Source organism: Theropithecus gelada, chromosome 6, assembly GCF_003255815.1.
Source record: "Theropithecus gelada isolate Dixy chromosome 6, Tgel_1.0, whole genome shotgun sequence".
Taxonomy (NCBI): domain Eukaryota; kingdom Metazoa; phylum Chordata; class Mammalia; order Primates; family Cercopithecidae; genus Theropithecus; species Theropithecus gelada.
This window is the reverse complement of record NC_037673.1, coordinates 177,596,142-177,621,272: the sequence shown is the minus strand read 5'-3', so window position 1 is coordinate 177,621,272 and position 25,131 is coordinate 177,596,142. Positions and strand designations below refer to the sequence as shown.

At 47.1% G+C, this 25,131-nt stretch overlaps 1 pseudogene; it reads left to right on the top strand.

The window, feature by feature from the left end:
• The window catches only part of LOC112627128, a 75,214-nt pseudogene extending 58,337 nt beyond the window's left edge, over nucleotides 1–16,877 (top strand).
• The last annotated feature ends 8,254 nt before the right edge of the window (nucleotides 16,878–25,131 follow it).

The window sequence follows — 25,131 nt, the reverse complement described above, 5'->3', positions numbered from 1 at the left end:
TCAAAAAAAAAAAAAAAAAAAAGAAAGAAAATGCAGAAATCACCGGTCTTCTGTGTCGCTCGCGCTGGGAGCTGGAGACTGGAGCTGTTCCTATTCGGCCATCTTGCTCCGCCCTCGGTTTGCCGGTATTTTATTGATGATTTTTGCATCGATGTTCATCAGGGATATTGGTCTAAAATTCTTTTTGTTGTGTCTCTGCCAGGCTTTGGTATCAGGATGATGTTGGCCTTATAAAATGAGTTAGGGAGGATTCCCTCTTTTTCTATTGATTGGAATAGTTTCAGAAGGAATGGTACCAGCTCCTCCTTGTACCTCCAGTAGAATTCGGCTGTGAATCTGTCTGGTCCTGGACTTTTTTTGGTTGGTAGGCTATTAATTATTGCCTCAATTTCAGAGCCTGCTATTGGTCTATTCAGGGATTCAATTTCTTCCTGGTTTAGTCTTGGAAGAGTGTAACTGTCCAGGAAATTATCCATTTCTTCTAGGTTTTCTAGTTTATTTGCGTAGAGGTGTTTATAGTATTCTCTGATGGTAGTTTATATTTCTGTGGGGTCGGTGGTGATATCCTCTTTATCATTTTTTATTGCATCTATTTGATTCTTCTCTGTTTATTAGTCTTGCTAGCGGTCTATCAATTTTGTTGATCTTTTCAAAAAACCAGCTCCTGGATTCATTGATTTTTTGGAGAGTTTTCTGTGTCTCTATCTCCTTCAGTTCTGCTCTGATCTTAGTTATTTCTAGCCTTCTGCTAGCTTTTGAATGTGTTTGCTCTTGCTTCTCTAGTTCTTTTAATTGTGATGTTAGGTTGTCAATTTTAGATCTTTCCAGCTTTCTCTTGTGGGCATTTAGTGCTATAAATTTCCCTCTACACACTGCTTTAAATGTGTCCCAGAGATTCTGGTATGTTGTATCTTTGTTCTCATTGGTTTCAAAGAACATCTTTATTTCTGCCTTCATTTCGTTATATACCCAGTAGTCATTCAGGAGCAGGTTGTTCAGTTTCCATGTAGTTGAGCGGTTTTGATTGATTTTCTTAGTCCTGAATTCTAGTTTGATTGCACTGTGGTCTGAGAGGCAGTTTGTTATAATTTCTGTTCTTGTACATTTGCTGAGGAGTGCTTTACTTCCAACCATATGGTCAATTTTTGAATAGGTGCAATGTGGTGCTGAGAAGAATGTATATTCTGTTGATTTGGGGTGGAGAGTTCTGTAGATGTCTATTAGGTCTGCTTGGTGCAGAGTTGAGTTCAATTCCTGGGTATCCTTGTTAACTTTCTGTCTCGTTGATCTGTCTAATGTTGACAGTGGGGTGTTGAAGTCTCCCATTATTATTGTATGGGAGTCTAAGTCTCTTTGTCAGTCTCTAAGGACTTGCTTTATGAATCTGGGTGCTCTTGTATTGGGTGCATATATATTTAGGATAGTTAGCTCTTCCTGTTGAATTGATCCCTTTACAATTATGTAATGGCCTTCTTTGTCTCTTTTGATTTTTGATGGCTTAAGGTCTGTTTTATCAGAGACTAGGATTGCAACCCCTGCTTTTTTTTGTTTTCCATTTGCTTGATAGATCTTCCTCCATCCCTTTATTTTGAGCCTATGTGTGTCTCTGCATGTGAGATGGGTCTCCTGAATACAGCAGACTGATGGGTCTTGACTCTTTATCCAGTTTGCCAGTCTGTGTCTTTTAATTGGAGCATTTAGTCCATTTACATTTAAGGTTAATATTGTTATGTGTGAACTTGATCCTGTCGTTGTGATATTAGCTGGTTATTTTGCTCGTTAGTTGATGCAGTTTCTTCCTAGCCTCGATGGTCTTTACATTTTGGCATGTTTTTGCAATGGCTGGTACCGGTTGTTCCTTTCCATGTTTAGTGCTTCCTTCAGGATCTCTTGTAGGGCAGGCCTGGTGGTGACAAAATCTCTAAGCATTTGCTTATCTGTAAAGGATTTTATTTCTACTTCACTGATGAAACTTAGTTTGGCTGGATATGAAATTCTGGGTTGAAAATTCTTTTCTTTAAGAATGTTGAATATTGGCCCCCACTCTCTTCTGGCTTGTAGAGTTTCTGCCGAGAGATCTGCTATTAGTCTGATGGGCTTCCCTTTGTGGGTAACCCGACCTTTCTCTCTGGCTGCCCTTAAGATTTTTTCCTTCATTTCAACTTTGGTGAATCTGGCAATTATGTGTCTTGGAGTTGCTCTTCTCGAGGAGTATCTTTGTGGCATTCTTTGTATTTCCTGAATTTGAATGTTGGCCTGCCTTACTAGGTTGGGGAAGTTCTCCTGGATGATATCCTGCAGAGTGTTTTCCAACTTGGTTCCATTTTCCCTGTCACTTTCAGGCACCCCAATCAGACGTAGATTTGGTCTTTTCACATAATCCCATATTTCTTGGAGGCTTTGTTCATTTCTTTTTACTCTTTTTTTCTCTACACTTCTCTCTTGCTTCATTTCATTCATTTGATCTTAAATCACTGAAACTTTCTTCCAGTTGATCGAGTCAGTTACTGAAGCTTGTGCATTTGTCACGTAGTTCTCGTGTTATGGTTTTCATCTCTATCAGTTCTTTTAAGGTCTTCTCTGCATTGATTATTCTAGTTATCCATTCATCCATTCTTTTTTCAGAGTTTTTAGTTTCTTTGTGCTGGTTACGTAGTTCCTCCTTTAGCTCTGAGAAGTTTGATGGACTGAAGTCTTCTTCTCTCAACTTGTCAAAGTCATTCTCCATCCAGCTTTGTTCCATTACTGGCGATGAGCTGCATTCCTTTGCCGGGGGAGATGTGCTCTGATTTTCTGAATTTCCAGCTTTTCTGCACTGCTTTTTCCCCATCTTTGTGGTTTTATCTGCCTTTGGTCTTTGATGATGGTGATGTACTGATGGGGTTTTGGTGTAGGTGTCCTTTCTGTTTGTTAGTTTTCCTTCTAACAGTCAGGACCCTCAGCTGCAGGTCTGTTGGAGTTTGCTTGAGGTCCACTCTAGACCCTGTTTGCCTGGGTATCAGCAGCGGAGGCTGCAGAAGATAGAATATTGCTGAACAGTGAATGTTGCTGTCTGATTCTTGCTCTGGAAGCTTCGTCTCGGGGTGTACCCAGTCTTGCGAGGTGTGAGGTGTTGGTCTGCACCTAGTTGGGGATGTCTCCTAGTTAGGCTACTCAGGGGTCAGGGACCCATTTGAGCAGGCAGTCTGTCCATTCTCAGATCTCAACCTCCGTGCTGGGAGAACCACTGCTCTCTTCAAAGCTATCAGACAGGGACTTTTACATCTGCAGAGGTTTCTGCTGCTTTTTGTTTAGCTATGCCCTGTCCCCAGAGGTGGAGTCTACAGAGGCAGGCAGGCCTCCTTGAGCTGCGGTGGGCTCCACCCAGTTCGAGCTTCCTGGAGGCTTTACCTACTTAAGCCTCAGCAATGGCAGGCACACCTCCCCCAGCCTCACTGCCACCTTGCAGTTGGATCTCAGACTGCTGTGCTAGCAATGAGGCAGGCTCCGTGGGCGTGGAACCCTCTGGGCCAGGTGTGGGATATAATCTCCTGATGTGCCATTTGCTAACACCCTTGGTAAAGTGCAGTATTAGGGTGGGATTTTCCAGGTGCTGTGTGTCTCAATTTCCCTTGGTTAGGAAAAGGAATTCCCTTCCCCCTTGCACTTCCCAGGTGAGGCGATGCCTCGCCCTGCTTCAGCTCTCGCTGGTTGGGCTGTACCCATGGACCAGCATCGACTGTCCGACATGCCCCAGTGAGTTGAACCTGGTACCTCAGTTGAAAATGCAGAAATCATCCATCTTCTGTGTTACTCACGCTGGGAGTTTGAGGCTGGAGCTGTTCCTATTCGGCCATCTTAGGTGCCCCCTCAGGACTGAACTTTCATAAAGAGTAGAGTTTTGCTAAGAATTTCAAAGCAATGCATTCATTGCAAAATTGCAAAATATGACTTTAATTGTTTAACCTTTTTTTTTTTTTTTTTTTTTTGAGACAGAGTTTCACTTTGTCATCAGGCTGGAGTGCAGTGGTGTGATCTTGGCTCACTGCAACCTCCGCCTCCCAGGTTCAAGTGATTCTCCTGCCTCAGCCTCCTGAGTAGCTGGGACTACAGGCGTGCACCACCACAACCAGCTAATTTTTGTATTTTTAGTAGAATCGGAGTTTCACCATGTTGGCCAGGATGGTCTCAATCTCTTGACCTTGTGATCTGCCCACCTTGACCTCCCAAAGTGCTGGGATTACAGGCATGAGTCACCACACCCAGCCATTGTTTAACGTTTGTACTAATAAAACACCACCTTTCTAAAATTATGTATATGCAATAGATCAATATTAACTGTATTTTTGTCAGATTAATCTAAACAGCATTACACAGGTATATCCTCTATTATCTAAACTTAAGTAGAAATTTTACTTTATTTATGTAATTATTTTTCTATTTAAGCAAACTTCAAGTTATGTCTAATCACTAAAAATACTAACGGCCATATTTTATAAGTGACATTATTCTCATGATAATGTCTCTCATTTAACTTAAACATTATTGTTATTTTTACTTATTTTAGATGGAGCCAGACTGCGTAGAACAAATAATTAGAGAAACAAAGAAAAGCATGTTGCCAAAATTTATTAAATTTAGGTTTATTTTAGAAATAAAGTGTACAGTAAATGCCATTCCTTTTCATTGCTGGGTTAGTAGATGCTACATTAAGTATATTTTTTCTTAGAAACATCTAATGAAAGATGTGAAAAAAACTTTCACAGTGAAGACTAAGCTCATGCACCGTTAATTCAACATGTTCCATAGCTTAAAAAACTTCCAAGAAGTCTATGCATCTCTTTTTTTACTGGTTCTACACTTTCTTCACTTTTACCATCCTCATGGAACTGTCAGCCAGCACAGTGAAGCAATTCTCAGAAAACAAAGGCATCATCAAGTTCTCAGGGTTTTGGTAGAGACTGAAGGCCAACAGATCTCAGGCTCATTTAGAAATCCTTAGCCAAGTAATAACCATTTATAAGCAGTCACTTGACAGGTGACATTTTAAATCTCCTGTCATTTACTGTCTCATTGGCTTACATTTGTTCTCAGGAAAAGTTCCAAATTTTTCACCATGGAATAAAAACACCCATGTCAACGTGATTCCTGTCAAGTTACTCAGCCTTGTCTCTCACCACTTACCAACACTCTGCCCTTTGCTCTAGCCCCAAACTGGAAGGAGTGGAATGCCGCAGGCTCTTCCTCACCTCAGGCTCTCTGCCTTCTGTTGCAGGAAGTCAGGGACCCCAAAAGGAGGGACCGGCTGAAGCTGCGGCAGAAGAACATAAATTGTGAAGATTTCGTGGACGTTTATTAGTTCCCCAAATTAATACTTTTATAATTTCTTACACCTGTCTTTACTGCAATCTCTGAACATAAATTGTGAAAATTTCATGGACATTTATCACTGCCCCAGTCAATACGCTTGTGATTTCCTATGCCTGTCTTTAATCTCTTAATCCCGTCATCTTCGTAAGCTGAGCATGTATGTCACCTCAGGACCCTGTGATGATTGCGTTAACTGTACAAATTGTAAAGCATGTTTAAACAATATGAAATCTGGGCATCTTGAAAAAAGAACAGGATAACAGTGATGTTCAGCAAACAAGGGAGATAACCATTAGGTCTGACTGCCTGAGAGCCAGGCAGAACAGAGCCATATTTCTCTTCTTACAAAAGCGAATAGGAGAAATATCACTGAATTCTTTTTCTTAGCAAGGCACAGCCCTGAGAAAGAGGATGCATTCCTAGGAGGAGGTCTCTACAATGGCCACTCTAGGAGTGTCTGTCTTTTACGGTTGTAGATAAGGGATGAAATAAGCCCCAGTCTCCTGTAGCGCCCCCAGGCCCTGTTAGGATGAGGAAATTCCTGCCTAGTAAATTTTAGTCATGCCAGTTGTCTGCTCTCAAACCCTGTCTCCTGGTAAGATGCTATCAATGACAATCGTGCCCAGTGGGACATGAAACCATTGGCAATTTTAATTTCACCATGGTCCTGTGATCTTGCTCTGCCCCCATTTGCCTTGTGATATTTTATTGCCTTGTGAAGCATGTGATCTCTGTGACCCACACCCTATTCATACACTCCCTTCCCTTTGAAATCCGTAATAAAAACTTGCTGGTTTTGCGGCTTGGGGGGCATCACAGAACCTGCCAACATGTGATGTCTCCCCTGGACACCCAGCTTTAAAATTTCTCTCTTTCGTACTCTTTCCCTTTATTTCTCAGACCAGCTGACATTTAGGGAAAATAGAAAAGAACCTATGTTGAAATATCGGGGGCCGGTTCCCCTGATGAAGAGAAGCCAGAAAGTATTTCCTTGTATCAGCCAGTAGACCAGAGGAGGAAGCCCAAGACCTCCTTGAGGAGGTTTTTCGCTCTACCCAGCCTGATTGGAATCCAAACTCCTTGGGCGGGAAGAGAGCTTTAGATGATTTTCACTGGTATCTCCTTGTGGTGATCAGGGAGCCACTCAAAAACCCATAAATTTGTCTAAGACGACTGAAGTTGTCCAGGGGCCTGATGAGTCACCTGGAGCATTTTTAGAATGCCTCCAAGAGGCCTATTGGACTTACACCCCTTTCGACCTGGCGGCTCCCGAGATTAGCTGTGCTGTTGATTTGGCATTTGTGGCTCAGGCAGCCCCTGATATTAAAAGAAAATTACAAAGTCTGGAAGGATTTGCTGGAATGAACATCAGCCAAATTTTAGAGGTAGCCCAGAAAGTTTTTGACAATCGAGAGTTTGAAAAGCAAAAACAGGCAGCTCAGGCAGCTGAAAGGGCTGCTGAGAAAGCATCCAAAAGACAGGCAAAGATCTTAGTGGCTGTCATCCAAGGAGCCAAGAAGGAAGGGCCCCCATCACAGAGCACCAACCAGGGGACCCCAGGTCTCCGCCAGAAAGGCCAAAAAGGTGAGCGGGCTCCCCTACAAAGAAAACAATGTGCTTTTTGCAAGCAAATGGGACACTGGAAGAAGGAATGCCCATTAAAGCCAGAGGAGAAACCAGGAAAGAAAAAGGTCCTCACCCTCCCCGCACTGGAGGAACCTGATAACTGATGGGGCCGGGGCTCCCTCTCCTTTGGCCCCCGGGAGCCCATGGTGACCGCCACAGTGTGGGGCCAGCCTGTACGCTTCCTAACTGACACTGGGGCAGAACACTCAGTACTGCAAACACCCTTGGGCAGTGCCTCTAATAAGGTGGCTGTGCAAGGGGCTACTGGAGCTATTGAGGAATATCCTGTCACCCACTCACGAGAGGTGAGTTTGGGACAGAAAACAGTAACCCACTCATTCCTCGTGGTCCCAGAATGCCCCTTCCCCCTCCCTCCTCGGATGAGACATGCTCCATAAGTTACAGGCTCCATCTCCTTCTTGGCCCAACAAGCTCACCTCACGTTAGGCGACACAATGCCCCCTACTGCTCAGCTCCTGCTAACCACCCCTCTGTCAGAGGAGTATCTTAGTTTCACCCTCACAGCCACCGGAGAATAAAACTAATCCTCTCCTACTGGATTTACAGACTCTCCTTCCTTGACTCTAGGTCAAGTCAACCCCCCCGGGACTGGCTAAGCACCGTCCGCCAGTGGTAGTAGAACTCCTGGCCACCACCTTGCTGGTCCAGGTAAAAAAAATCCTATGATTCAGTGGGCTAGAGAGGGAACCAATCCCCACATTCAGTGACTATTACAAGCTGGTATACTCACACCATGTCAGTCCGCCTGGAATACCCCACTTTTGCTGGTCCTGAAACCCAGAACAAATGATTACTGGCCTGTACAGGACTTGCGGGAAGTTAACAAGCAGACAGTCACCATCCATCCAACTGTCCCTAACTCTTACAATTTACTCAGCCTGCTCCCACCAGAACATACAGTGTACACTGTCCTTGACTTAAAGGATGCTTTCTTTGGTATTCCTCTGGCCCCCAAAAGCCAAACTGTCTTTGCTTTTGAATGGACAGATCCTGGCTCAGGAGACACCACCCAATTAACCTGGACTCAGTTGCCCCAGGGTTTAAAAAACTCCCCCACGCTTTTTGGGGAAGCCCTCCAACAGGATCCTATACCGTCCGAGCCAGTCACCCTAACTGCACGCTTCTCCAGTAGGTAGATGACCTGTTATTGGCTACTGAAACTACTGACAGCCACCTGCAACATACTAGGGACCTACTTTACCTCCTTCAGGAATTCGGGTGTCGGGTCTCAGCCAAGCTTTGTCTTCCCAGTGTTTCCTACCTGAGGTATGAGATAAACGAGGGGAAAAGAGCACTCACTAGGGCTCAAAACAAAGCCATCTTGCAAATCCCCACTCCACCACTGAGACAAGTACGTGAATTCCTGGGGGCAGTGGGATACTGCTGCCTATAGATATCGGGGTCCTCAGAAATTGCCAAGCCCATGTACACTGCTACTGGAAGGAATGGCCTGCTAGTTTGGACTGACAAGAACAGGCTTTTCAAAATCTAAAGAAAGCATTAACTGAGGCACCTGCTCTTGCCCTCCCAAATATCTCAAAACCATTTCACCTTTTTGTTCATGAAAGCCAGGGAGTCGCTAAAGGGGTACTCACTCAGACTTTAGGGCCATGGCAATGCCAGCCTATTTGTCTAAGAGACTGGACCCTGTGGCCTCCGGGTGGCCAAGTCGTCTGCGAGCCCTAGCGGCAAAGCAAGCCTGGTCCAGGAGGCTGATAAACTCACTCTGGGCTAGAATGTAACCCTTATGGCTCCTCACGCAGTAGAGACTTTGCTACGAAGTGCTTCTGGCAAACGGATGTCGAATGTGCACATCCTACAGTATCAGAGTGTACTGTTAGATCAGCCTCGTTTAACTTTCTCTCCCACAAGATGTTTAAATCCAGCTACCTTGCTCCCTGATCCAGACCTTACCACACCTGTCCATGACTGCCAAGAACTGTTAGAAACTGTGTAAACTGGCTGACCTGATCTCCGAGATGTTCCTCTAACAGGCAGATGCCACCGTGTTTACAGACAGTAGCAGCTTCCTTGAACAAGGAGTACAAAAGGCTGGTGCAGACATTACTATGGAGACAGACATACTGTGGGCCCAGGCACTGCCGGCAGGGACCTCGGCACAGAGAGTTGAATTGGTTGCCCTCACTCAGGCCCTCCGATGGGGTGAGGACACACGTATTAACATCTACACTGACACCAGGTATGCTTTCGCTGCTGTACATGTACTTGGAGCCATCTATCAAGAGTGAGGGCTACTCACCTCAGCAGGAAAGACTGTCAAAAACAAAGAAGCAATTCTGGCCCTGCTTGAAGCTGTTTGGCTCCCTCAACAGGTGGCTGTGATTCACTGCAAAGGACATCAAAGAGGCCGCGGTAACCAAAGAGCAGACGCTGCAGCTCGGCTCCTGGTCGTGCCTTTAACCCTGCTGCCCACTGTGTCCTTTCCGCAACCTGACTTGCCAGACCACCCAGAATACCCCCCTGAGGAAGAAAAACAAGCTTCAGATCTTCAGGCCAGTAAAAATCAGGAAGGAGGAGTAAAATTGGCCCAGCTTCTAAGGAGCCATTTCAAGATCCCCCACCTTCACGACTTAACCAAGCAGCTCTCCGGTGTATGACTTGTGCTCAGGTAAACGCCAAGCAAGGTAAGCCCAGCCCAGGTCACCGCCTCCGGGGAGGCTCGCCAGGAGAAAGGGAGGAAATTTACTTTACGTAGATAAAACTGCACCGGGCAGGATATAAATACGTCCAGGTGCTAGTAGACACCTTTTCCGGATAGACTGAGGCATTTGCCACCAAAAACGAAACTGCCACCACGGTAGTTAAGCGGTTGCTCAATGAAACCATCCCTCGACATGGACTGCCTGTTGCCATAAGGTCTGATAATGGACCTGCCTTCACCTCGTCCATAGCTCAGTTGGTTAACAAGGCATTAAACATTCGATGGAAACTCCATTGTGCCTATCGACCCCAGAGCTCTGGAGAGGTAGAACGCATGAACCGCACCCTAAAAAGTACCCTTACTAAATTAATCCTAGCGACCGGTGAGAATTAGGTAAAGCTCCTTCCTTTAGCCCTCCTTAGAGTAAGATACACCCCTTACTGGGCTGGGTTTTCACCTTTTGAAATCATGTATGGAAGGGCTCCGCCTATCTTGCCTAAGCCAAGGGATACCCATTTAGCAGAAATCTCACATGCTAATTTGTTACAGTACCTGCAGTCTCTCCAACAAGTACAAGACATCATCCAGCCGCTTGTCCAGGGAGCTCATCCCAATCTAGTTCCTGACCAGATGGGGCCCTGCCACTCTTTCCAGCTGGGTGACCTGGTATATGTTAAAAAATTCCAGAAGGAAGGACTCACTCCTGCCTGGAAAGGACCTCACACTATCATCCTCACCACGCCAATGGCTCTGAAGGTGGACGGCATTCCTGCTTGGATTCATCACTCTCGCATCAAAAAGGCCAACAAAGCCCAGCAAGAAACAAGGGTCCCCAAGTCTGGGCCCCTTAAAACTGCACCTAAGTTGAGTGAAGCCATCAGATTAATTCTTTCCATTTACCTCTTCTGTCTGTTTCCACCTGTTACGTCCTCTGCCCCTTCCTACTCTTTTCTCCTCACTTCCTTCACAACAGTACGTGTCTTTGCAAACACCACCTGGAAAGTGGGAACCTCCAAGAAAGTCTCTTTTGTAGTCGATTTATGTGCTTTGTTCCCAGAACCTGCCGTACCCACGAAGAACAGCGCGATCTGCCGATCATGGGAGCGGGGAACGCCGACATTGCTGCAGGGTTCGGACACACCAGAAGCTGGACTGGATGTGGAAGCTCTAAGGGTGCAGAAAAGGGCTCCAGAGCGTTGGCTTTCACCTTTGTCCTGGAAATCACCCTGACTCTAGCTGCCGAGATTCTTACCAGTTTTTCTGCCCTCACTGGACGTGTGTCACCTTGCCCACTTACTCTGGAGGATCAACCCTACCCTCAGCCCTTTCCATAGCTCGCACTTCCCGTCCTAGACCGTGTACTATAGGAAACTGCAATCCTCTTACTGTAACTGTCCGTAATTCTAGTTTAGCTCAATAGTATTACAGCATGTCACAGGGATTAAGACTTTATATTCTGGGATTTGATGTTGGAACTAAGTTCACCATCCAGAAAAAGGTCCTGGTCCCAGGGAGCCCTCCTAAGCCAATCGGACCTTTAACTGATTTGGTGACCCTGTGTTCCAAAAACACCCAGACAGGTCGATTTAACTGTCCCACCATCGTTCCTGCTTCCTAGACCTCAGCTGCAACGACAACAGCTCCAACCCAGCCTGAAGTCCACTCTGGACAGTGCTCCTCACTCACCTCCTGAATCTCATGCAGCCTGAAGTCCACTCTGGACAGTACTCCTCACTCACCTCCTGAATCTCACCCAGCCTGAAGTCCACTCTGGACAGTGCTCCTCACTCACCTCCTGAATCTCACCCAGCCTGAAGTCCACTCTGGACAGTGCTCCTCACTCACCTCCTGAATCTCACCAGCCTGAAGTCCATTCTGGTCAGTGCTCCTCACTCACCTCCTGAATCTCACCCAGCCTGAAGTCCATTCGGGACAGTGCTCCTCACTCACCTCCTGAATCTCACTCAGCCTGAAGTCCACTCTGGACAGTGCTCCTCACCTCCTGAATCTCACCAGCCTGAAGTCCATTCTGGACAGTGCTCCTCACTCACCTCCTGAATCTCACCCAGCCTGAAGTCCACTCTGGACAGTGCTCCTCACCCACCTCCTGAATCTCATGCAGCCTGAAGTCCACTCTGGACAGTGCTCCTCACTCACCTCCTGAATCTCACCAGCCTGAAGTCCATTCTGGACAGTGCTCCTCACCTCCTGAATCTCATGCAGCCTGAAGTCCACTCTGGACAGTGCTCCTCACTCACCTCCTGAATCTCACCCAGCCTAAACTAGCCCGAGATTGCTGGTTGTGCCTAAAGGCCAAACCCCCATATTATGTTGGATTAGGAGTAGAAGCCATGCTACAAATTCTTTCTTGTCATACGTGCCCCCATGCCCTTACACTAGGAGACGTGTCAGGAATGCCTCCTGTCTAACTAGCAGGGTATAATTTATCTGCTTCTCCCTCTCAGGCTACCTGGAATCAGTCCCTGCTTACTTCCTTAAATGCCTCAGTCTCCTATCAAGCATCCAACAATACCTGGTTGGCCGGCACTTCAGGTCTCACTCACTGCATCAGTGGGACTGAACCCTGACCTCTCCTGTGTGTTGGTTCATGTACTCCCCCAGGTCTACGTGTACAGCGGGTCAGAAGGACAACTCCTCATCGCTCCTCCTGAATTGCATCCCAGGTTTTGCCGAGTCGCCCCACTCCTCGTACCCCTTGTGGCCGGCCTTAGCATAGCTGGGTCAGCAGCCATCGGCACGACTGCCCTGATTCAAGGAGAAACTGGGCTAATGTCCCTATCTCAACAAGTAGATGATGATTTAAGCAATCTCCAATCAGCCATAAATATACTGCATGCCCAGGTAGAGCCTCTAGCGGAAGTAGTTCTTCAAAACCGCCGAGGCTGAGCTCTGCTTTTTCTCCCAAGGAGGGTTACATGCAGCTTTGGGAGAAAGTTGTTTCTATGCCAATCAATCTGAAGTCATAAAAAATACTCTTCAAAAAGTTCGAGAAAATCTAGGTAAATGCCAGCAGGAACAGGAGAGTAACACCCCCTGGTACCAAAGCATGTTTAACTGGAATCCCTGGCTAACTAATTACCGGGTTGGCGAGAGCCCTTCTCCTCCTCTTGTTAAGGTTCGTCTTCAGGCCTTGTCTATTAAATTGGTTGCTTAACTTCATAAAGCAGCGCATAGCTTTTGTCAAACTTGTGTACCTTAGAACCCAATATAACCCCCTTGTTATAACCGAGGAATCAATGATCTGATTCCCCAAAAACACGAATGGGAATGTGATGCCCTCCCTTGTTTTAACCTGATTGACTCTCTCAGCTGAGAGAGCCGGACAGACTCGATTTTGGTTTCTTTGCTTGCAGCCCCTTGTCCCCTCCCTTAAGGACATAACCAGTGCAAGCAGACTCCAGGCACACCCAGGAGTGCGCTTACTGATAAGATACTGAGGCAAGCTGTGCCAGCGGCCCCTGGACACGCGCTCGCTTGGTGGTACCCAAAGCCCCTGCATTTGTCTCTTTGTGACAGTTTAAGCCCCTGAACCTGGAACTATTTTCCTGTAACTGTTTCTGTAACCGTCTATCTTTTAACTTTTTGCCTGTTCTGCTTCTGTAAAAATTGCTTTAGACTCCCCCTCTCCTATTTAGACCAAGATATAAAAAATCTAGCCCCTTCTTCAGGGCTGAATTTTGAGCTCTAGCAGTCTCTCAGTCACCAGCAATAAAGGACTCTTGAATTAGTCTCAGAGTGTGGCGTTTCTCTATAACTCGCTCGGTTACAACAACAGGAGCTTGTTTGCCCCCCAAAGTTCCACGCACCCCTCGCCACCAGCCTCTTTCTTCTTATCAGGTCCCTTCCCTGGGCATAGGCCTGAGTGTGCAGCCTGGGTAGCTGCTAGTCCCAGAGATGGGACCTGTCTGCACCCTGGGGAGCTCCCCGTGGCCAACTCCAGCTTTGTCAACCCCGGCAAGCGTGGGTGGCAGGCAGCACCTGGTCCTGTGGTTCAGGGTAGCTCTCTTGGGCTGAGTGCCCCCGCTCCCCTACTCCCCCCAACCACCTCCCCCTCTCAGCTGGCCGACTCTGGACATAGTGGTTGACTGAGTCTGAGCTAGCCTCGTCTTGGCAGCTCCCTCTCCTGCCTGCGAGGGCGACTTCACTTTGACTTCAAATCTCCAGAGTGATGTGCAGATCACAGATTCAGCCCCGAGCCCCACCAAGACACAGCAGGGACAGGGGCAGCTGGCCCAGGGGCGCCCCAGGCTCCAGTTCCTGCCCCCTCCCACCCCAAGGCCCCATGAGCTTCCCTTCCTCCATCCCTCTGTGAATAGATGCAGGCCAGACCTCAAGAGGCAGCTAAGGGATGGGGAGAGAACAGAGGACTTTCCCCACAGACGCCCAGAACCCACATCCAACCTCAGCCCACAACTCCCCAGCGTAGGCCCCCTGGCTTCTCCTGCTGAGGTGAATATGTTCGTGGCCATCATTTCTTTGGGGGAAATTAGATTCTTTGGGGCTCCCGTTGCTCTCTGCTGCTCGCTCTCCTCTGCTGCCAGTCCCACATCCTAAGAGTGCCCCTGTGTAGAGTGGGGGGAAGGACACCCACCCTTACAGCTCCCCGCATGAGGCTGGAAAGTGTCCAATTCTCCCATAGACCCGATGTATACAGCTTCCTTGAATAAACAGAGAAATTGATCCCGCTAGTCTTAAAAGAAGTTACATTTGTTTCATCTGAGTTCCCTGAAACTTACCAGCCCAGGGTCTGACAATGAGAAGCCAGCCCCTCAGCCCCTATGATTGCCTAAGGCACCACCTGCTGCCTGGTAACCAACTTCTCTTCCTCACCCCTCCCCAATTCTTGTTTTTCCACACATGGTTACATTTCTTCGTGGCTAGCCCTGCAGGACCCCTAGTCTATCAACTAACCCGGATGTTGAGAGAGGCTCTCTTGGCCCCCTTCCCTGCCCAGCTCTTTCCCTCCTCTTGTCTCTGCCCTGCCCCCACCCCTTCCGCAGAGGCCCAGTGGGGCCTCTGAAAAACCGCGGGGGTGGGGGGTGGTGGGTTCTGCCTGGGGAACCTGGGGAGGAAGGGCGGTTCTCCCAGTCCCCTTGGTCGCACCCCCGCCATTCCGACCTTGCATTCTTGCGCGGCTTCCTTGCCCTCTCTGTGCAGCCAAAAGGAGCAAATTCAAGAACTGCAAGATGGCGCACCAGGTGAAACGAGCGGCTGCGCCTGCAGAGGTGCTGGGACCCAGACTACTGGTGGCCTTTCCAGCATCAGGTTCCGAACCAACCCGCCTCCTGCACCCTGTTCCTACCGAGAGGTGACAACGTGCTAGCAGCCCTCGCTCACTCTCGGCACCTCCTCCGCCTCGGCGTCTGCTCTAGCCGCGCTCCAGGAGCCCTTTAACCCGCAGCTGCGCTGCGAGGGCCCCTCTCTGGGGCTGGCCAGGGCCAGAGCCGGCTCCCTCTGCTCGCGGGGAGGTGTGGAGGGAGAGGCGCGGGCGGGAGGCCAGGCTGCGCGTGGGGCCCACGGGCCGGGGCGGGTTCCGGTGGGCGCGGGCTCTGTGGGCCGGGCCCTCGCTGTGGCCTGCTGGGCTTGATGGAGGGAGGAGCTACCTCTGGGCCGCCGGAGTCCCCGGGCTGGGTGGCGCAAAGTCCGGGCTGGGTGGCGCAAAGTCCGGGCCGACTGCTATTAAGAGGTGGAGCCGGCTCGGCTTCTGGGTCAGGTGGGGACCCGGAGAACTTTTCTGTCCAGCTAAAGGTTTGTGAACGCACCAATCAGCACTCTGTCAAGACGGACCAATCAGATCTCTGTAAAACGGACCAATCAGCACTCTGTCAAGACGGACCAATCAGAGCTCTGTAAAACGGACCAATCAGCTCTCTGTCAAGACGGACCAATCAGAGCTCTGTAAAACGGACCAATCAGCAGTATGTGGGTGGGGTCAGATAAGAATAAAAGCAGGCTGCCCGCCCCAACAGCCGCAACTCGTTGGGGTCCGTTTCCCACCCGTGGTTGCTTTGTTCTTTTGCTGTTTGCAATAAATCTTGTTGCTGTTTACTCTCTGGGCCTGTGCCACCTTTATGAGCTGTAACACCTCGAAGGTCTGCAGCTTCACTCCTGAGGTCAGCAAGACCCCTAACCCACTGGAAGGAAGGAAAAAGTCCAGATGTGCAGCCTTTAAGAGCTGTAACACTCACCTCCAGGGTCCACAGCAGGAACCCACCAGAAGGAAGAAACTCCAGATACATCTGAACATCTGAAGGACAAACTCCTGACACACCATGTTTAAGAATTGTAACACTCACCGTGAGGGTCTGCAGCTTCATTCTGGAAGTCAGCGAGACCAAGAACCCACCAATTCTGGACATGCTACTGGCACCCTGCTCCTACCAACGCCCTGCCCTGCCATCGCCCTCCACCTGCCCTCCACCTACCCGCACCTGGGTCCTAACCTGGGTGTCCCGCCCCACCAGCACCCTGCTCCTACCCACACGCTGCTCCACCCACATCGGGCTCTCAGCACATCATACCTGTGGCCCCACCCCACAATCACCCTGCCCCTCCCACACCCTGTCCCACTCTCCAGCACCCCGATCCTACCTTCACCTTGCACCTATCCATGCTTCTCCCCGCCAGCACCCCACCCCATCAGCATCCTGCTCCACTCGCACCCCACTTCTACTCGTGCCCTGCGCCGCCAGCACCCTACTCCTACTGTACCCGCCTCCTACCAATGCCCTGCCATCACCCTCTACCCACCTGTGCCATCGTCCTAACTGTGCCCTGCCCCGCCAGCACCCTGCTCCTACCCACACTTTGCCCCCTCCTGGGCCTGGCCCAGCTGCCACCCTTCTCCTACTGCACCCCGCTTCTACCTGGGTCCGACCCTGCAGCACCTGGCACCTACCTGGACCTTTCTCCTACCTGCTGCCCTGCCCGGCAGCACCACATCCTACCCGTACCCTACCCCGCCAACACCCAACTGCTATCCATCCTGCAGCACCCCATCCTACCCGCGCTTCTCCCCACCAGCACCCCGCCCCGCCCCATCAGCATCCTGCTCCGTCCCCACCTCGCTTCTACCCGTGCCCTGCGCCGCCAGCACCCTGCTCCTAACCGCGTCCTGTACCCTACTCCTACCGGCACCCCGCTCCTACCAACGCCCTGCCCTGCCGTCACTCTCCACCCACCCGTGTCCCGGTCCTAACCACGCCCCGCCCCGCCAACACCCAACTGCTACCCGTCCTGCAGCACCCCATCCTACCCACGCGCGCCTCGCCAGAAGCCCAATACGCCCTCTGCTCCTACCCACGCCCTGCCGTGCCAGCACCTCAGTATTATCCACAGCCTGCTCCTACCCACACCCTGCTCCTACTGTGCCCCACCCCACCAGCACCCCACTCCTAGGAGCACCGTGCTCTGACGCCCCCCACACCTACCCCCACCCCTGCCCCACCAGCACCCCGCTCCTACTGCAGCCCAGCCACACTGCACCCTGGTCCTGCCTGCACCGTGATCCTCCCCCTGTCCAGCTCCTGCCCACTTGAGGTCTTCAGACTCTTAACATTTAGACAACCACACAATCCATTAGCTCCATTCAAAATGTTTAATTATAAACTAATTTATGATGTGAAAGCCAAATACAAAAACAAAATATGCTGGAATTTAATATGAAATTAAAGAGGTCTAGAAAATAAGAAGTCACCAAATTCTCAAAAATACCTTTATTAAAGTAACATGTAATTTTTACAAGTAGTTTTAGACAAATCAAGACAACTTCATTTATGGCACATAAAATTCCATATTTTGTGGATAACACTTTACAACGAGAACTTTTGTTAACCAGGACATGTTATTTTCTATGTTCATTCTTTTGACACATAGATTTTTGTTTCCTTCCTAGACTTGTAAAAATGCCTGTTTCGGATTCCTTCAGAGTACAGATGAAAAGGAAATCTACCATCACCATACGGTAGATGTGAAAATTCAAAGAGGTGCCGTGGCTCTAAGTAGACATTTCGGTGAGTGTGAAGAAGCGAGGTTCGGTGAAGATCAGAAAGGAAAGGAATCACCACTGCTATGCTTGTCACACAAAATGGGCTTTAAGTCTACAAAGCACAAAAATAGAAAATAAAGGTCATTATAAAATGATAAAGGGATCAATTCAGCAAGAGGGTGGAACAGTTGTCAATGTAAACACAGCTGAGGCAGGAGCCCCAGTTATTAAAGTAAGAGTCATCGAAAAACAGAGACAGGCAACAATAGCTGGGGACTCCCACTTTTAGCAACAGACACACCCTGTAGGCAGAAAAGCAACGAAGACCAGACTTACACACCAAAATAGAAGTCAGAGGGACCTGACAGGTAATTACAGAACATTTCACCCACCAACTTCAGAACCTGCGTTCTTCTCATCAGCTCACAAAACATTCTCCAGGATAGACCACATTTTAGCCCACAAAACAAACCTCAAGCATTTAAAAAATGAAAATCATGGAGAAACTCCGTCTCTACTAAAAATACAGAAAATTAGCCGGGCGTGGTGGCGCATGCCTGTAATCCCAGCTACTCGAGAGCTTCCCAAAAGAAGTCAACCCAGGGGAGCTGTGGGCAAGCATTCCAAGAACAAGCATTCACACTGATGCAGGCCAGACACTTGCGTAAGGTCCTAGGAGCAGACTGAGCACACAGTCTGTGGCCAAGCAGGGACGAGCGGACAAGCCATGTGCAACTCGGAGGAGTTGGTTTTTTTTTTTTTTTGAGAAGGAGTTTTGCTCTTGTTGCTCAGGCTGGATTGCAATGGCGTGATCTCCACGCACCGCAACCTCCACCTCTTGGGTTCAAGTGATTCTCCTACCTCAGCCTCCCGAGTAGCTGGGTTACAGGCATGCGCCACCACGCCCGGCTAATTTTGTATTTTTTCAGTAGAGACAGGGTTTCTCCATGTTGGCCAGGGATGGTCTCAATCTCCTGACTTCGTGATCTGCCCACTTCGGCCTCCCAAAATACTGAGATTAGAGGCGTGAGCCACCATGCCCAGCCAAGACTGAAATCTTTTTTTTTTTTTTTTTTTTGAGACGGAGTCTTGCTCTGTCACCCAGGCTGGAGTGCAGTGGCCGGGTCTCAGCTCACTGCAAGCTCCGCCTCCCAGGTTCACGCCATTCTCCGGCCTCAGCCTCCCGAGTAGCTGGGACTACAGGCGCCGCCACTTCGCCCGGCTAGTTTTCTGTATTTTTTTTAGTGGAGACGGGGTTTCACCGTGTTAGCCAGGATGGTCTCGATCTCCTGACCTCGTGATCCACCCGTCTCGGCCTCCCAAAGTGCTGGGATTACAGGCTTGAGCCACCGCGCCCGGCCAAGACTGAAATCTTAATCAAAGAAAAGCAGTTGGGAAACTTAGTTACCTGTGTTTTATTCAAAGCCCATCCTCTCCTTCCTGTTCATGAACAGCAGGCATCCTGTGGTGACTAAAGAAGGGCCTACCAGCTAAGGGACTCCATCGGCCGGAGGAGCAGCTTCTGCAGGAGCTCGGGCAGGTTCCCTGGAAAACGTGACAGTGCCAGGCCATGGTGCCCTGTTCAGAAATACAAGACTCAGATTTAGTAAAGCCAGTAGTGTAATGTGAAATTTGTTCAAAAACTCCTTAACCAAATCTTTTCATTTCATAAGACGATGTATTCTATCAACAGATTTTTTTTTTAACTGTATGTTCATACTTACGGCATTAAGAATCTGTGACTGGCCAGTGACATGCGTCTGGTTCATCAATCTTAGTGGCAGAGCTTTCCGGCGTCCACAACTCTAGTCACCAAAATCAAGAATGTATTTTTCTCTTTTTACCTAATTACATAAAAGGGGCTGATTTATGAAAAGCAATAAATTAATAAATAGCACAACTTATGTTCATATCATTGCCACTTCTAGCCACAAATTAAGAGTCAGGATTAAGGAAAACTTACCTAAGTTTTCCCAGGCTACTTTAAAATTGCTTTTTTTCTACAAAAATCAATGTTAAATTCTTCTTTTGAGGTAGTCTGAATTAAGTTGCTGTTAATTGCAAAAGACTATTAGATCTTAAGATGAACTGACAATTTTATAAAATAAATAGACTTCCTTTCTACTATTAGAAAGTTCTAATAATGAATTCTATTATTGTAATAATGACTTCTCAATTCCATTTTAAAATATTAATATATTGGCATTTTCAGACTTAATCTGAAAATGTTTTAAATATCAAAATAGACATATCCAAAGTTTACAGCAAGGGTCTACAATCATGATGGGCACACTTCCTCAAACATGGTGGACCAACCCAACCCAGACCCATCACACCCTCAGCGTGTGGAAATGTTAAACTGTACAGGATCCATGGCTGGACACAAAAATCTGTAGGTGTCCCTGACATAAAATGCCACAGTACTTGCCTTCAGCCTGGACGCACCCTCCAATATCCTTCAAATGACCTCTAGATTACTCACAATACCTAATACAATGGAAATGCTACATAAATGGTTGTTATACTTTATTGCATAAAGAATAATGGCAAGAAAAAAAGCTTGTACATGTTCAGTACAGATGCAACCATCCTTTTTTTCTGGAGTATTTTTGATCTGAAGTTGGCAGAAAGTGAGAATGCAGGACCCACAGATAAAGGGGGCTGACTGTATTTAACACACACACATTTTCTTTTGCCTGAGTAAAAAAAAAAAGTACTCATAACACATAACACAGCTAAAGGACGTCAACAAAACTATTCTTCCCATTCAACCTCAAATTGATAGAGACGACCTTCAGAGTCCACGCAGAACCTTTTCTTTCCTTAATGCTCACTAGCTTTTAATCATCAGAACTAATAGTCAAATATGTTGCCCTCACTAATAAATCCAAATTAAAACAACACAGAAATGACATTTTATTTTTTCATTATTACTGAACACCTACTCTGTGTTACATACTGTTTAACCACCAGTGACATATTAATAAGCAAAAGAGAAAAACTCCTGCCTCCTGAAACTTACAGCATAACAGCACTTTATTTTACAGAAGAGACACATCCTTGAAAATCCGTGTGACGATCAGGGACGCTCCCACAACGTGCATGAAAGTTTCAGGAAGGTTCGTGTTCAAGCAGCTTTGCTGAAGCAGAGGAGACTCCACTTCTCTTTCTTACAAACTGTCACAAGACACACCTACAATTTCAACTCAGGAAATACACTCAGCTTTTTATTAGTCTTCCCTAGATCCAGAAATGTGAATGCAAATAAAACTTTGTAACTTATACCAAAATAAAACTTCTGAATAACAGATCATTTTTCCATGATTCAGTCTTGTTCCTCTGTTTAATAAATAAGTCAGTTACTCTTCAACTTCAGTCATACTCTCAAAAGTCCTGAACAATCCAGAAAGGAAGATCCACCTCTCCTAAGTTTTTTTATTTTAAAAAAATTCACTACACTGAACAAGATAACGTTTCACTTCCAAAGTTAAGTCCAAAAAAAAAAAATTGAGTGTGACTTCTTACATCTGTATGTCAAAATCAGACTCTTAGTGAAACAGTTCTAATAAACACTCCCTCCAGTAACCCTCATTTCCTCCACAGAATTTATCAACAATTCCTTTGGCTCCAGAGAATCAATCCTGAATTCTTGCCAAGATTGCACCACTGCATTCCAGCTTTGGTGAGAGAGCAAGACTCCGTCTCAAAACAAGGAAAACCTGGAGTAAAAGGAGAATCTGACTTCCTGAGTTATCACATTAAGTTTGAAACATCCGGTTTATAACAAAAACAAATCACAAGGCACACAAAGAAACTGGAAACTATGGCCCATTCAGAGGAACTAAGTGAGTGAATATAAAATATACCTGAGGATACTCAGATATTAGACATACTTATTAGACAAAAACTTAACCACAACTCTTAAAGATGCCCAAAGAGCTAAAGAAAGACATGGATACTAAAGGAAAATTACCTGTGAGCAAAATAAGAACCTCAATAAAGAGATAATTATAAAAAGAAATCAAAAAGTATTTTGCAATTAAAAATTAAAATACCTGAAATTAAAAAAAAAAAATTACTAGAAGGGGCCAGGCACGGTAGCTCACGCCTGTAATCCCAGCACTTTGGGAAGCCGAGGTGGGCAGATCATGAGGTCAGGAGATCAAGACCAGCCTGGGCAACACGGTGAAACCTCGTGTCTTACTAAAAATACGAAAATTAGCCAGGTGTGGTGGCGGCACCTGTAGTCCCAGTGACTTGGGAAGCTGAGGCAGGAGATTCGCTTGAACCTGGGAGGCGGAGGTTGCAGAGAGATTGCGCCACTGCACTCCAGCCTGGGCTACAGAGTGAGACTCCATATCAAAAAAAAAAAAAAAAAAAAAAATTACTAGAAGGGATTGATTTGACCAAGCAGAGAAAGAATTAGCAAATCTGAAGACAAAACAATTGAAATAATCCTGTGTCAGAAACAGAAGGAAAATGGTTGCAGGAACATCAACTGAGCTTAAGGGACCTGTGGGACAGCATCAAGTGGACCAAATCAGTTTATAAGAATCACAGAACAGGCCGGGCGCGGTGGCTCAAGCCTGTAATCCCAGCACTTTGGGAGGCCGAGATGGGCGGATCACGAGGTCAGGAGATCGAGACCATCCTGGCTAACACGGTGAAACCCCGTCTCTACTAAAAATACAAAAAACTAGCCGGGCGAGGTGGCAGGCGCCTGTAGTCCCAGCTACTCGGGAGGCTGAGGCAGGAGAATGGCGTGAACCCGGGAGGCGGAGCTTGCAGTGAGCTGAGATCCGGCCACTGTACTCCAGCCTGGGCGGCAGAGCAAGACTCCGTCTCAAAAAAAAAAAAAAAAAAAAAAAAAAGAATCACAGAACAGACAGAGGGAAGAAAAGAACATCTGAAGAAATAATGAAAATCTAAGAAACTTCCCAAGTTTGATTTAAAATATTGAGACATTATAAATATCCAAGGCTTGGCATGGGGGCTCCCACCTGTACATTCAGTGCTCTGGGAGGCCAAGGTGGAAGGGTTGTTACAGGCCAGGAATTCAAGATCAGCCTGGGAAACACAGTGAGACTCTGTCTCTATGAAAAAATCCTAGTGAAGATGAAAAGCTGGTAGGGTGGTGTGCACATACAATCTCAGCTACTCAGGAGGCTCACGCGGAAGGACTGCTTGAGCCCTTTCAGCCTGGGTGACTGAGTGAGACAGTCTTTTTTTTTTTTTTTTTTTTGAGATGGAGTTTCACTCTTGTTGTGAGGGCACAATCTCAGCTCACTGCAGCCTCTGCCTCCCGGGTTCAAGCGATTCTCTTGCCTCAGCCTCCCGAGTAGCTGGGATTACAGTTACCCGCCACCACGCCTGGCTAATTTTGTATTTTTAGTAGAGATGGGGTTTCTCCATGTTGGTCAGGCTAGTCTCAACCGCCCGACCTCAGATGATCCGCCCACCTCGGCCTCCCAAAGTGCTGGGATTATGGGCATGAGCCCCTGCGCCCAGCCAAGAGACCCTGCCTCTATTAAAACTTACTTTCACAAAAACCAAGAAGCTCAACAAACTCAAAATAGGATCAATTCAAAGTATCTCACCCAACACATTATAATTAAAGTATCAAAAGACAAAGAATCTTGAATGAAACAAGGGAGAAGCTACTTCTCACATACAAAGGCTCCTCAGTCAGATTATCACTAGATTTCTTTTTTTTTTTTTCTTTTCTGAGACAGAGTCTCCCTCTGTTGCCAGGCTGAAATTCAATGGCCAATCTTGGCTCACTGCAACCTCCGCCTCCTGGTTTCAAGCAATTCTCCCGCCTCAGCCTCCCAAGTAGCTGAGATTACAGGCACCTGCCATGACGCCCCACTAACTTTTGTATTTTAGTAGAGATGAGGTTTCACCATGTTGGCCAGGCTGGTCTCGAACTCCTGACCTCAGGTGATCCGCCCACCTCAGCCTCCCAAAGTCCTGGGATTACAGGCGTGAGCCACCGTGCCCGGCTATCAGTAGGTTCCTTACCAGAAACCTTGGAGGCCAGAAGGCAGCAGGGTTGATTAAGTCGAAGTACTAAGTGGGGAAATCCTTTCAACTGGGAATCTTAGATCTGACTGCTAGGGTTGAAATGTGTCCACCAAAGCTCATGTCAAAACAAAATATGAGATGTATGCATAGAGCTTTTTTCTTTTTGAAGCTCATTAGCTATCATTAGTGTTAGTGTATTTTATGTGTGGTCCAGGACAATTCTTTCAATGTGGTCCAAAGAAGCCAAAACACAGAACAACCCTGAAAAATGTACTTAACATTACTGAACTGTACATTTTAAAATGATTAGCTGGTAAAGTTTATGTTACATATACTTTACAATTTAAAATTTTAAATCTAATATGTGCAAAACAGAGATGTACAGAATAAAGCAAAAAAATAAGAATTCTTTTAGTAAATACTGGAAAAGTGGGTCTGAGTGAGAAAAAAGTAACCCACATGCAAACCTCACAGCATAGTTAGTAAAACTATAACAGTCTTAGAAGAAAATGCTGGATGGTGGGGAACCCACAGATGGTCCTGACCACTGAAGAAATGCAGCAGAGGACAATGACAGATTCTAATAGGTGAATAATGTTTATGAAATAATAGGTAGTAAGATATACACAAAAGAAAAAAAAACACACAATGGGAGAAGTCTGAAGCAGGCAAAACTCTTAAAATCCAACTCTATAATAACTTACACAAATATAAAGCTGATACCTACAATTCCCTTGATAATTTCATTTTTGAGATTTTTCCTTTTTAGGTAGGGAGCACTTTCAACACCTGATAGCACCAAGCACCAGAAACTCCCCCCAGCTGACGTCAGTTGGGGGAAAACCCTCTATTTCCTTTTTTTTTTTTTTTTTCCTGAGACAGAGCCTTGCTCTGTCACCCAGGCTGGAGTCCAGTGGTTCCATCTGGCTGATTGCAACCTCTGCCTCCCAGGTTCAAGCAATTCTCCTGTCTCAGCCTCCCAAGTAGCTGCGATTCCAGGTGCATGCCACCAGGTCGTGCTAATTTTTGTATTTTTTTAGTAGAGACGGAGTTTCACCATGTTGGTCAGGCTGGTCTCGAACTCCTGACCTTGTGATCTGCCCGCCTCAGCCTTCCAAAGTGCTGAGATTACAGACATGAGCCACAGCACCTGGTCATCTTTCTTTTTTTTTTTTTTTTTTTTTTTTGAGACAGAGTCTTGATCTGTCGCCCAGGCTGGAGTGCAGCGGCCGGATCTCAGCTCACTGCAAGCTCCGCCTCCCGGGTTCACGCCATTCTCCTGCCTCAGCCTCCCGAGTAGCTTGAACTACAGGTGCCTGTAGTTCTTGTATTTTTTTATACAATTTTTTGTATTTTTTTAGTAGAGACAGGGTTTCACCATGTTATCCAGGATGGTTTCGATCTCCTGACCTCGTGATCCACCCACCTCAGCCTCCCAAAG